Source organism: Lutjanus erythropterus, chromosome 4 (genome assembly GCF_056507025.1).
Source record: "Lutjanus erythropterus isolate fLutEry1 chromosome 4, fLutEry1.hap2, whole genome shotgun sequence".
Taxonomy (NCBI): domain Eukaryota; kingdom Metazoa; phylum Chordata; class Actinopteri; order Lutjaniformes; family Lutjanidae; genus Lutjanus; species Lutjanus erythropterus.
The window spans coordinates 35,289,907-35,304,711 of record NC_139320.1 but is presented as its reverse complement, the minus strand read 5'-3'; the positions used below and the strand labels follow the sequence as shown (position 1 = coordinate 35,304,711).

General features: G+C 40.4%; 1 protein-coding gene across 2 annotated transcripts in view; it reads left to right on the top strand.

Moving 5' to 3' along the window:
* Positions 1-14,805, top strand: part of schip1 (schwannomin interacting protein 1) — a 326,809-nt gene that overhangs the window by 160,979 nt on the left and 151,025 nt on the right. The window lies entirely within an intron of this gene.

Sequence of the window (14,805 nt, the reverse complement as noted above, 5' to 3'; positions counted from 1 at the left end):
CCTTTACAGTGTTTTCTCATTTCAGAGCCCAGTGGACACAGTGTTTGGATCGCTGCACAAAAGAGACAGTTGTTGCTCATTTTAACAGGTAACAATAATACTTGCTACTCCCTGGGAGCACTCATTTTAGTTTTTAATTTTATGATGAGTGCTACTCCTCACATGTATTTGCAGCGTTTGGGATTTTTCTGGTGTTTTTAAATGGTCATTAGCTGGATTCCCATCATATTTTTATGCACATTTTGAAGTACTGCATTATAAAGGTTGATGGAAATGGAAAAACTTGAAAAAAAGTTCCTAAATTTCACTTATATTCGCTTGAAGTGGTTTTCGCCTGGGAGATGAAAACACTTTTTCTGAATAAGTAGGGTAGTGAACATTTAACGGACCGATGTGTATGGTTAAGTGGCATCTAGCAATGAGGTTTGAACCAACTGAATACCCCTCATCTAACCCTTCCAAGTATTTAGAAGAAGCTAGGGTGGCCACGAAACTCACAAATAATGCAAAAAGCAGTATCTAGAGCCAGTGTTTAGTTTGTCCATTCTGGTCTGTTGTAGAAACATGGCAGTTCAACATGGTGGTGGAAGAGGGGCCGCTCCCTCTGTAGATATAAACCTTGGCTCATTCCAAAGTAACTCATTACAACCAGGTGATTATACCCTACATTCAGACGCTCCTCTTTCTGTTAAACTAAAACAAAGTGTAGTGTAGTTAGTGCAGCTGATCTTAGAAACATGGCGTCTTGAGGAATATTGGGAGAATTTTTTATTTAGTCTCAATAATAAAGATGAGCTAGCAAATACTGCAGACTACTGATTGGTAAGAGTGTTGTATTGTCATGAGTGTGTAACTTCACTTTGTGTGTGTGTGTGTGTGTGTGTGTGTGTGTGTGTGTGTGTGTGTGTGTGTGTGTGTGTGTGTGTGTGTGTGTGTACGTACATATAATTTGTTTGTCCATTACATTATTATTTTGACATGTATTTCATTGTATCTCTTTTGACTTCATGACATGATAAGGCTGGATGATAAGGACAAAATAAAATATCACTATCAATACTTTTGACCACATACCTTGATACTGATATTTAGTGATTTTGCAACAGTATTGTAGAAATGACTATTAATGTATTTAACTATTAACACAATGAGATTTTTGATAAATAATCATCAGTAATAACTGAACAGCTAGAACAGTTAAGAACATTATCTCATTAGTCTGGTGAGATCAGAAACTTCCATAACTCTACTGTCACACAACCTTTAAAACCAGGAAAAGACAACATTTATGCCATATAACATGAATATATAAAGAAACTTCAATATCTAGTCTCATATCACAATATCATTATTATATATCATTATATCAATATATCAATATATTGTCCAGCCCTGTCTGATGGAATATTGCATTCCCTTTTAATATGCCAAAAAGACTTTTACTGGACGGCTGCCTTTCTCTTTACTCCACCTTAGATTGACTTAAGTATATTTCATTTCAGTGACCAGCGTTTTCATCTTCAAGAGCACCTAAAGGTTCCTTGAATTTACTGCAGGTTAAACTGATTGAGCACTTAGCCTCTGTATTTCTTTAAGTGTTTGCTCTTGTCATTTTGCTTAAGTGGGTACTTCAGTGGGGTGACATTGTGTTGTGTTATGTACTCTGGAAGCTTTTACAATTAAGAATAGCATTTTTGTAATACTCATAAAATCAAGGTAGCTTGAATATTTCTACCTGGAGAGAGGACACATTCACATCACGGAGCGCTCATTCTCAGGCACAGCAAAAAAAGGAGGCATTTTCTTCCTTTCAATTAAAAACTAATTAACAACTAATTATAATGACAATAACTCGGGGACTGAGAGTTGATTATTTGTTTTTGTTAAACCTCAAGCTCATATTTAGAGGGGTTAATAATGTAACAACCTTACACTTGCATCTGTTGTCATTGGGAAATGTCTTTTTGTAACACATTACAAGTCTTTTATGATAAATAAATACACACACACAGTCATTTTAGCCCCTTTTCTTTACACACATCTATACTGTACAACGAACACATCTTTCCTTTCTTTTTCACGCACTAGTGAGCCTGCTAGCACATCTAGACTCTCACCTAAAAGCACACACACTCATATAGTAAGGCTGTGCTGTGACAGAGGGACAGACACCTCTCTGACCACCCTTGACCAAATGACAGCAGCAGGGCTGTCATGCGTAAGAGGGGTGTCTCTCTCTCACAGTTTGGTTCTATAAATCACTCAGCAGTGGGACGCCTCCTCATCCCTCTGACACAAACACATCTGACAATCAATTCATCATGATAGAGGCTGCAGATTGCAGTGGGGGGGGCATCACCAAACTTGTGCTTGTTGGCAGAGTGACTTTTTCCATCCTAATAGCCCCACCTTCAGTGTCAGACTGTCATTTCACATGGCTTCACACTTGCATATTGCTGTCAGTAAATAATTTGAATAATGTAATAACATTCAGTGGTGAGACCAACTCATTTTTTCTCGCACGCATTAAAACAATTTCAAAAGGCGTAGCTTGATGATATTGAGAAGTGGTGTGGGCTCATGGGTGCTGTTGTCTGTTCGCTTTTAAAGAACCACCAATGCAGCTTTTTATTCCTGTTACATTTAGTCACATTTCGACTTCTTTCCTCACTCTCTGGTGTATCCGATGTATCCCATGTAGTTGTAGCAACTAGCAACCAGCTATAAAGGCTAGCAGGAAACAAACCGTCACCTTGAATGAATTATGGATTTCTCTGCATTTAAACATTGTTGGAAATAAGTCATCAAAATATATTACTAGTGTTTTCAGACATTTTAATGTGTAAATGTAAAGTCTTTTCACTCAATACCTAAGACAAGTTCCAAGTCCTAAATTTTGAGTGTGAAGTCCTAAAGTCACGATGTAACTGTGACTTTCCAGCCTCAAGTTTCTTAGCTGTTAAGCTAATTTTAACCAAGCATTAACTTACTATCGATGTAAATATTAGCCTCAACTTACCAGTCTTGGTGAATGAAACTGGGAGTTTTTGCTTCTTTGTGTTTCATTTTTGACCTCCATGTTTTGCACACTGCAATTATGTTTTTGTTGACCACATCATATTTTCTGTACACAAAGTCTTTGGTATTATTTTTTCCACCTTCCGCTTTAGTAATCAGGAATGTAATGCAATGGTGCGTTCCATTTACCCCGGAGGTTGGAAGTCAGTTCAGTTGGAAGGTAGGTGAAGTATTGTCACAAGTCATTGATGTTGAAGTCTTAAGTCAAGCTGCAACTCCTTTTTGATTTTGTCAAGTTGAGTCTAAGATCATCTGAGATCTAAGATCGTCTAAGTTGCATCTGACTTGATTCCACACCTCTATAAACATTTATGTAAAACCATCCAGGCTACATACAAAAAAAATGCAGTTAGAGAGGAATGTAAAGTAGCTGAGAAACACAAGGAGAAGGTGCCTCATTATTAACTGTCCTTTCTCTCCTCCCTGAGAGTCAAAGTTCATGAGAACATGCTGAGCCAATGCTGAGATCCATGACATCAATGTTGAATGGGCAACATATAAGCAGGCTGGTGTCTGCATGGGGTTTTAGCGGTGGCTTATCAAACACACATGAATACGCACAATCCAACGTAACACTCCTCAGCTAATAGGCAGAGCTGTTCCAGGCCTTGAGTGGCCTTCGGAGCCTAATTAAAGGCTGCAGGGAAAGGTTTGTATGTAAATGGGTCTATTTGCAGCAAGGCCAGGGTCAGAGGGGCCTCATGCTGTTTAACATTACTAGCAGCACCCACCATGAGTCAAGATGTCAATGCTCCACCACCCTCTAATCACCTGTAGGGAGACCATGAAAGTCTGGCACATGTGTATCTATGTGCAGCTGCAGACACACCTATTTTTCTGTCTCTGTGTGTATATAAGTATTGCATTGATGTATCCATAAATCTAAATATTTGTTGATTTCTGCTTGATTGTTTGTTTGTTTCCTGTCCATTCTCTCATCTATTTCCATCCAAGTGTAAGTCTTTGTGTTTGTCTTCTCTCTGTGTGCACACACGCATGTCAGTGTGTCCGTGTGCTGGTTATCATCAGCAGAGCGCAGCATTTAATGAGGGAGATGGGAGGAAAATAAATATAGTGCCTTTGAAAATGATTTCATCTCATCCTTTTATTGCTTCTCATTTCCATCCATTTATTGTGTGGGAGAGAGTGTATGGAAGCACAGAGAGAGGGAGAACATTTGAATCATTACACCCCAGTGTCAACATTAGTTTGTCTTCCTTTATGCCTCTGTTCAGCTTTACTCATTCCTCTCGCCACAGCTGTGCACTGTGAGCTTTGTTTTTAACATGAGGACAACTGCAGTGAAACAGTAATGCACTTCATGGAAAATATGTAGCCTTACTGGTGGAAAAAGTATAAATTCGCAAAACATTATGTATACTGCAGAAGAGGTCATGTTTACAGCCTCTCTAAAGCACCAACTTCCCTTTCCCCTGTCATATTGTTAATTGGTTTGACATTTCCTGCCTCTGACCTAAAGAGAAACTGTCATTAGATGAGCGGGCCAATAAGACTGGTGGAATGTGGGGTTTTTGATTGCCAGTCTGAGAGGTCACAAGCTCTCCACACGTCAGGTTGCTTCTAATTTCCTTTCCCTTTATTCACCTGCATCTAGCCAGACAGCAGGGTGAGGCTCTGTGTACTTCCTGTGTGAGCGCCTGCAGTTGGCAGGGTCAGAGATTAGCTGTTTGAGTCAGGGACTGTGAGATTCCATCAGTTCACAAGTAAAGTACCCTGTAATTGCCTGCACAGGTGTTGCACACATGAAATAGTGCAGGCCAATATATAAACCATCTTTATCATCAGTTTGGGGAAAATAAGTCACCAGTCTAAAAGATGAGTTATACACAGGAGCTTCTGCTTTTACAAAGACGTAAACAAAAAGAGCAGTGTTGTCTCTCCTTTAAACCAGTCATCCCAGCCAACAATTCATCCCCCAACCCCTCATGCTACGTGTGTTTATCTTCAGTTATGGTACTGCATATCAATTATAACATGGCCACTAAAAAAGTCCAAGTAATTGGAGGATACAGTGTGGATTAATTTTTAGAGGAAGGTGTTTGTTCTAAATTAATGCACCAGTATTAAACTCAACAGGGAGAATTCCCCAAAGAGCTTTGAGTTTTTTTCTTTGTATAACCAACAAATTACATTCGATAAATTTTAGCTCAATGGCAACCCCCCAATTTGATGAGGTGGTTGTTAGATATTTGTACACGTCTGAACATCTAAACCAACTAACGTGGGGAGGAGCAAAAAGAGAACTTTTAAAATTAGCTTTATTAACTATGATGAAGCCGGTAAGGAATCGTCAACTGGCAGCCCACTGCCTACAGAATCACAACTCATGAAAGTTTTGCAGTATTTATATTAGTATTATGAACTCAAAAACAAAATGCTATAGTAAGTTATTGCTAAAGCAAACTAAACATTCCTATAATCCTAAGCACGTAACTGGCGAAACCTGAGTTGACTTAGATTATGAAGTAGTCACAGGAAATTTCGTGTCTGTGTCAGTAAGCTTAGCTTTACCTCATTTGTTCATCAAAAGTGCATCTGTAAACACATGACAAGAGTCGTTTTCAGTATTTTTTTGACAGCAGATCAGTTATATTGCAGGGAGTAATGGAACAAGGAGTAGCAACAGTGAGCTGTTCAAGGCAGCACACCTCCAACTTCTCAGTGAGGTAATCAACTTCTGCTTTCACTGTTCAGACTCATTCCATGCAACATAAAATCAGGTCACAGTTACTCACAGAATGATGAAAAAAGGCAAAATATTGCCTGACCTCTTCATTAACACCACAATAGTTTGTTTTGCTGCCCCCTGGATTCTGTGACCTTTTGTATTAAACCACATTTGCTGTTACCATCAGTAGGTTACCTACAGCCATGCGCAATAACAGTGCAAGTGTATGATGGCGTTAAAATCATTTAAAGTTGATGAGAACGTCCTGTCAGTCAGGGCTGCATTCTTCAATTATGTTTCTTGAATTACAGATTTAATCATCATTCCTCATGATTCCTCTTATTTTCTTGACTGACAGGTCTGAGAGCATTTCCTTTTTAAGTATATACTTATGGATTTCCCATGTTTTTAGGAGCCTGATCATACTGATATAGGCTCATACAAATAACATTAATTTTCTCACAAATCAAACAATATTAAAGAATAATAGGCTAATGAGGCCTAAATAGGACACCTAGGACAAATGTAGTTAATGACCTGCTGAAGGTTGTAGAACTGCTGCAAAGGATAGGAAAGAGGACACGTGACTAAAACAGCACATAAAAGATTATGTGAAGAAGTCGCAAGAAGCAGTGTGAGAGGGAAAGAGAAAGAGAGGCAGTGTTAGAGAGTGTTTGCACAGGGAAATTTACCCTTCGCTCATCCATTACAATCATCGAACGTACAACTTGTCAGTTATCCCTTACACAAGTCTTTAATTCTACAGTGATGAATAAGCTAAGAAAACAAATCTCAGCAGCTGATTGTATGCTGAGCCATAGTTGCACATTTTATTTTCTGTGTGCATTCCATTCCACACAGATCAAAGTTAGATGATTTTTTTTTTATATGTAGCTATAAGGTGGCTGGTGGGCTGCAGGAGTGTTTCTCTTAATTAAAGCTGTTCTGCGTGTGAGGTCAGAGCCTACAACATTAGGACCATTACCCCAAGGAGCTGGGAATCAATGCCGAGAGAGACGAGCACGCTTCTTTTTCCTTAACTCTATTGATTCTCATTTACCTCCAACCATCCACCCACCATCCACTGCCACCGTCCACTGCGATGAGGACAACCGTGCACAAAGCAGCTGCCAGTGAATTCACGGACTTTGCGATTATATATGTCTGTGTGTGGGTGGATGGGTGTTCATTACAGAATCTGTATGTGTTATTTATTTTGATCATCCTTATATTTGTGTTTTTGTGTGTTATTCTGCCTCCATCCCGTCATTTTTCCTCTTCACCTGCTCCTGTTCATTGCCGCTTCCCTCACACTGAACCAACTCTCTGGCTGCCGCACAGCTGGAGGTGAGGAAACAGTATGTGAAAGTATGTACCGTGTTTCGCCTCAAGCCCTTCTCTTGATCTATCCTGCACTCCATGTTCACTCTTTCCTCAATGCCTCTACCAAGCTGCGTTGTGTCTACAGTATTTCTGCTATAAAAACGGGAATGAAAGGACAGTTTTCCACCTTCTTTTTCCCTTTTGTCATTTATCAAACATATATCACACAGTCTCAGAAATGACACATTTTTCATTACCTCCATCTCACTCTCTGGCCATTTTGTAGGTGTTGGTATAATATACTGTGAGGTGCAGCGATTAAGAGAGTGGGCAGGCGGCTGGGCCTTTAGCTTGTCTCTTAGTATATTATATGTGACATGTTTTACAGCCGTCTGCTTTGTTCAAGAACACCTCAATCTTTCTCAGAACAAAGACACTGTTAAACCTCTGAACCAGGCAGCCTGGTTGAAGGTTAATGAATACAGCAGTTTTACTTGTATGTGTTTCTTTTACCGTGCATTAAAGGGATAGTTCAGATTATTTGAAGTGGGCTTGTATGAGGTAATTATTGATGCGGTAATAATCATTAGTAAGTGTATTACCTCGAGGCAGTGGTAGACCAGCAGCAACATGTTCTGTGAGGTAAAAATTTCTCATTTGGAGCCATTGGAGTGTGGTTGGTTTGGAGAGAATGATATTTGGCTTAAATAACAACCATTTCCTGTTGATAAAGACTGTCTGACAGCAAAGTGAAGTGGTGAAAATATTCTGAATATAACGTACACTTGAACTGATACTGACTTTTTTTAGGTGGCTTAAATATGTTTTGTTGCTGACCCTGTGTACAGCAGTTCACTGTTTAACTTCCGTGCTTGTACTCCTGCTGCTCCTCCAAGCTGTGGCCGTGCCGACCGTCAACATACACCGTGCCTCAAACAATCCCACTTCAAATTGTCCAAACTATCCCTTTAATTTAGTTGCAGTGGTACTTCATAGCAGCGAAATTACAGATACAAACTGGCGTCATTTCTCAGTCTCCCAACAAATAATAACACAACAAACAATTACAGCGCAGTTGTCCATAAATTGTGGCAAAACGTTCAAATAAAAGCTGGTGACCACAAAGTCTGTTTATGGAGAGGGAGGAGTGAGGTTGATGATTCAGTTCATGCAATATTGTTTTTATATTTTTCCCTGTTGATCACATGATTGATGGCCACACAACATCAGTATGATATTATGAGTATCATCACTCATGCAGGAAAACTGACAGTAAAAAAGGGGCTGCTGGGGCTTGTATCAACCCAGAATAACGTAGCAATATTAGCAATATTCTTCACACACACGCTAAACTGTGTGCTAGGCGTGCACGTGTGTGTGTGTGCACCTCCAAGGTTATATGGGAGAGTAATGCACACATACATTAGTCCTGGATCTGATCATGTATTCTACAACACCGCTGCAGTCCAGAGTCCTGGGACTTTTTACAGCACATATTTCTTTGAGTTGGGAAATAATGGGCGTGATTCAGGGCACGGTTACCAAATCTGACTTTTAAATTGTATACAAACACACATCACACATTCAGTGACATCTCCTTTCCTCTGCATGCCCTCAAATGCTTCCCAGTCTATTTTCTCAGTTTGCTGTCTCTCCAGGGAGGGCTCGTATGAAAGGTCCACAGCCCGGGGACATGCTCTGTTAATAGCCCCCCTAAATGAAGTCATCCATAATGTTACAGCCCTTCCATACACACACAGATGCACTCACACATGCACACACATTCTCCTCTGTTTGCCCCAGGACATATTGTAAGCAGAGTCCTTTGGGACAGTGGTGTAGGAAGGTAAATTTGACTGGATAGGAGAGGAGATGATTGAATGAGCGACCTTGGAGTGGTAACGGAGACACGAGACAGACAGTTGGAGTTTGATTAAAGGTTGGAGGGGGTGAAAGACAAGCTTGGGTTTAGCAGGGGGAGAAGAGTGGCAGGGGATGGACAGCAGTAATGGTAAAAGTCCCTCAAGAGGGAGAAGAGATTGAGGGAGAGATGTGGTGAAGGAAGGCTGACGTCAGCCGAGTCTCACCATAAGTCTGTGTCTCCTTCATTTTTTGTGTTCCCACAACACCTTTTTTGCTTTTCACAACATTTAGTCTAATTCAGACTAATGCAGGGACACTGTGTCATTTTATGGAGGAGGTGGGGTGGATGGATGGCTCGAACAAACTAAGGACTTTCACCTAGGAGACAGCAGTTCATGTCCCATGAATCAAAAGTCAGCATTGATTTACTTTAACTCCTAACCTATCCTAATATTGGGAGGAGTGGGCAGCCACTGGAAAAACTGGAGCACACGCACACGCCTGAACCAGGTTTGAACCCATGACCTTCTTGCTGTGAGACAGTAGTGCTAATCACAGAGCCACTGTGCTGCCCTGTTCCTAAATCTACCACAACATTTCACAACGTTAACCACAACAAAGGTTGTGAAGGTTAGTGAACTTTTTTCTTCTTTGTCTAGTTAATTTTTTTTTCTACATCAACTTTCTTTCAGTCTCAGTTTCAGCCTGGCCTAACATTTTTGTACAACTAAAATATATTGGTGGCAGCAGAAGAGTATTTTCTTTCTTTGCTAAACTAGAGTGAAGCTTTAAGAGTCAGAGACATCAGTCAGCACAGTTTGTAAATCGGCCCTGATGAAAATATAGCCATTGCAAACTTAACATTTTCATTTTTAAAGGAGCACAACCTGACAGTTGTTGTTGAAAAGTTTCTATCCAACACACCACCAGCAGCTCTTCTCTCCAAAGACATTTTTCATCCATAATACAATTTTCAATTTATTACAGATGCCTCTATATGATCTACCTAAGCAAACAAGACCATCCATGAAAAAAATGTCTATTTCTATATAGTTATTCCTAGGGATATCATAAGAACCAATATTTCAACACCAAGTCAACGCCAAAAGTTTGGACAGTACTTTTTGTTTTGTTTTTTTACAGTACCATAGATACCAGAGTTACTGGAGATGCAATTGTTCTAGACATGACAGGGACAGCATAAACACAAGTGCTGTATTCTGCTGTTAAATGCCAGAGAAAGGAGAAGAACACCTACCAGCACTGAACAACAACTACACATGTAAGACATGTAAGACATGTGAGACATGTGAGACTGTCTAGAAAATACCAGGGATTACAACAGGCAGGTCAAGTGACAAAGCCACGGCCAGAGTAAGCATCAATGACTTTCAGAAACATTGTGTGTTATAGTCCTTCTTCCACCTTCTTTCACCTCTCTCTGTCTCCCTCTCAATCAAACACACACATACACACACACACACACACACGCTGGGTGCAGCTTGCATGCAGCAGCACATCCAGTGCGCTCTGTTAGCTCAGCTGATCGGTGCTCAAGGCATGACAAAAGAGGTTATATCTTGAATCTTCTGGACTCTTCTTTTTCTACACCATGCAGCCAAACATCAGGCTAAAAAATACAGTATAGACCTACGGATGTGCATGGCTACTCTGTTAAAATTAACTGTTAAAAACTGTCTAAGCAGAATCACTTTTTCATTACTTTCCAGACATGGCAGCTTGCTCTCCCAGTAGTTATTTGTGGCAGGGTCAGTAAATCTCCACCTCAGAAGAGTTTTTATTTCAGGTGGTATTGATTACTAAATTTCTGCTATTGTGGCATCCTTAGTTATTCTTTATGTCTGCCACTGGGTCAGATTCTCTATGAAATCAGAGGAAACAAGCCGGAGTTTACATTTTCTCAGGCTAGTGTTACAATGAGTTGAATGACAGTGGAAAAAGAATTTTATTTAGATAATTCTGTTTTTGACTTTGTTATATTTTGTGGTTACTACAGTGGAAACACCACCACTTTTGTCCATATGAGCCTCCAAAGTCAAGAAAAAATTTAAGTTCCCTTTAGTGGCTTAAAATAAGTTATTAAACTTACTAATTTTGGGGGGGGAAATGTACACGGTGATGTGACGTGACAGAGTAAAGCTTCCCCACAGACCTCTGGGCAGTGACAGCCTTATAATACCATGTATAATACCAAATACCAATTGTGAAAATGAATGGCAGATCTGCTTCATTACTTTACACTGCATCATGCTGTTAGGATGTGCAGGCACCATTGGGCCAATAATATCACCAACACTGTATTACAATACAACGTAATATCTGCCTTAGACATTGCCAGTTTATTACCATGATATTATTATTACTCTATTCTGGCACCGGTGCCAAGATCACTGTGAAGACAAAGGTCACCTGACTATTTCTACCACTTCCAAAACTCATAAAAATGCACAGAAAGCTTAAAATGCATAGACATGACACACGATATGTTCTTAAAAGTGATGTGTGATTTATATGCTACTAAGAGATCAAGTTGGTGATGGATGTAAACTCAGAGTTGTAGTGGTACTTTTGTACTTCTACAGGAGCAAACCTATTTTTAAGGTTCACATGCACATGCATATTCATTTAGATTCTTTGTTTGAAACAGTCATTAAATCAAGATCTGAAATTTGCATTACGAATGCATCAAACAATCTAATGAGACGTAACAAATAAGATATTTTTGGAAGGAGTTTCTCAGGAAACTTGCTTTTTAAGTCTAAATTTGTCTCATTGTTTCATAACTTTGGAAATGAATATCAAAGCCGGCCACACAAACAAGGTTCTTCAGGGGAGCAGAGTTCTGTGGGCGTTGTTCCAGCATTGCAGCTGCGTTACGTCACCGAGAGCCGGTGATTCTGTTCCTGGTCCTCCTCTGAATATTTCACACTGTCGTTCGCTCCTGGGCTCTCTCCGAGAGAAAGAGGGAACCATAATAAATTGTGCTCTGCCACATCGCCCTACTTCCTGCTGCCCTCTCTCTTTCTCTACCTATATCTCTCTCCAGACCTGCCTCTCTATTCTCACCCACACGCGTTTCTGTTTTTTTTTTTTTTTTTTACCAACCTCTGGGCTCTCAGTGTCCGTCCCTCGATTCACTATCGCTGCTACCACCTTCTTCCTCCTCCCCAGTCAGAGTGGTAATGGGTCTGAAAGATGTATGTGATGTAATCCAAACAGACTGCAGTTCTGTGTCAGGGATGCCGCTCCCTCCGCTCTTGCCTGCTGCCCCCCATCCACCTCCACCCACCTCCATCCTGCAGTCTCTGTTCAGACACAGGGAAGCATCTCCTGTGTGTCTCTGTGTCTCTTTGCCTGTAATAGAAGATGTCTGTTGAATCTGACAGTCTTTCCCAGGCCAGGACCCTTAAATGCCTGTCAAGCATTCACAGAATTAGATCAATATAGATATATATACATATACATAATGCATGTCTTCTTGTGGTTGATGGGGTCTACCAGAAATCCACATTAAAAGTCATTAAAAATGTCATTAACCTATCATCCCTGTTTTATAACCGACCTTCCCTATGTCCTGCCGCTTTTTGCTCCGTGCTTCAAGTTCTTCAAGCACAATTCTAATATACAGTACATTTTGTACATGTAAAAACGACACAGACATGACAATTTAACGCATCTAAACACAACCTTTCTTAACTTTGACACTTGAAGTCATTGTGACTGGAGAAGAATGAGCTATACTTGTCAGCTAGTTGAGGAAACTGGCAGCGCACACACAGTACATTACGTCCTTGGATGTGTCATGTTCAAACCACTTAAACACTGCTTCCATTCACTTTCGAAATTTCATTGCCACTTAAATTGTTCATTGTCAGCCTTTTGTGTTTCTGGTTCTTCGGTAAGTTTGAGTACGCTTAGTAAACCCATACTTTAGTAGCCCCAGCATATTGGTAGCCAGCTGATGATCAGCAGAAGAGAGCTGACCGAGCTTCTGCTGGTTAGGCCTACAAAGCTTCCTCACCTGTTGGATCACAGGGCAAAAAACGGGCAGGACTTTGGCAGGATCAATTATAGCAGAAATTTGTTTGCTATTTTTGTAAGTACTGAGCAAAAGGTGAGTGTCTACCTTCAGGATAAAAATGTTTTTGCTTTTAACATCATCGTGTCAGTCACTCTGTTGCAAACCTTACAGTTCTAATATTTCAAATGTACTAGAAATGAGTGGCAGATCATTGCATGGCTGACCCTGTGAACTGTGGTGGCCTTCGGGGCTGCAGACAGGTGCTCCTCTGATCAAAGGCAGCATAAACGCAGTGAACTTTTGTACCTGCATATATCAGCCTTCTCCTCTTTCCGTCACTCACTTACCAACTTTTTCTCCCTCTCAGAGGAGGAAGCAGCCGAGTGTGTCTTGTCAAAGAGCGACGGCACTTTTATCTGTTCAAATAAAGACAGGCAGAAGAGTGGTGGTGGAGGGGGGGAGACGGAGGGAGATGATGTGGAAACAAAATGTGTTTATGCAGGGACCAGGAGGATAACTAAAGAGAGACAGAGAAACCAATACAGAGAGACCGGCAGAGAGGGGATACAAAGGGAAGAGATAGGGAGAAAGAAAGGCACATACTTTTAAAAGCCACATGTGACTAAAATATGCGGTTAAATATTGACAGCAAGGAATGTGAGATTACTTCTCTCCTTCACTACAAACCTACTCCTCTGCACACTCTCTCCTCGCTTCCGCTCTATTTTAATGGTGTTAAAGGACTCGCCCTGTAAAAGCATCCTCTGTAACATCTTTTCATCCCAGATGATTGAAGTTTGACCTCCATCAAGACAGCTTTTCCCTTCCTTTTTCAATCCTAGTCCCCATCTCTATTTCATGTCTCTTTATTTCTCATCTGACTGCCTCTCCCTCCTGAAAATATTCTTACCTATTACTTTTTTTTAAGGAAAGCCACATTCAGTGAACTTCCTCTTTTGAGTGAGTTCTGAAAGGTGAAAGAGATCGTTTGGATTATTTGAAACTGTGTTGTATGAAGTACTTATCAATAGTCAGTGTATTGTACTTACAGTACATGGCAGCAGACATGCTTGGAGAAGCAGAGAGGAGTACCAGCATGGAAGCTGAGCTATGTACCTCTGTGGACAGAAAAAAAAAAGTGTGCACTATATATAGAATATTTGTCACCACTTTACCTTGCTGTCAGACAGGTTTTATCAATGGGAATCCGCTGTTATATAAGCAAGTAATATTACACTCTCTCGCTCAACCAGACTATTTTTATGTCACATAAGACAAGAATCACTGATGTAAAGCTGCCTCAATCTGATCATTTGTTTGTCACACAGTAGTCACAATAGTCACACAATTACACAAACAATCAAGGCAGCAGTGGTGCAGCGACTCCTTCTGCACGGGAAAATGACTGATTTTGCAAAAGAAGTTCGGCTGGTTTGGAAAGTGGTTTGGAATAATATATTATATATATAATCCCTGTCTACAGCAGTTCATTGCCCAGCTTCCTACACCAGGACTCCTCCTGCTTCTCCAAAGTGGGGACATGCCGACCGCCATCTACTGTAGGTGATACACTGAGTACTGATGAGTATCTCATACAAGCCCGAACTATCCCTTTAAGTTAGAGCAAGTTTCCATACTCCTTTTTGTTCCTCTGTCTCTGTCTGTTGTTTGCTCCACCCAAATGCACATTCTGTACATTTGTTCTTTGAAGCAGGGCTATAATTAATCCACTGAAGCGTATTCATTAATTATTCTGCAAGCAAGAAATACATACAAATACACCTATTTAGTATCAACTCCTTATTTCAGT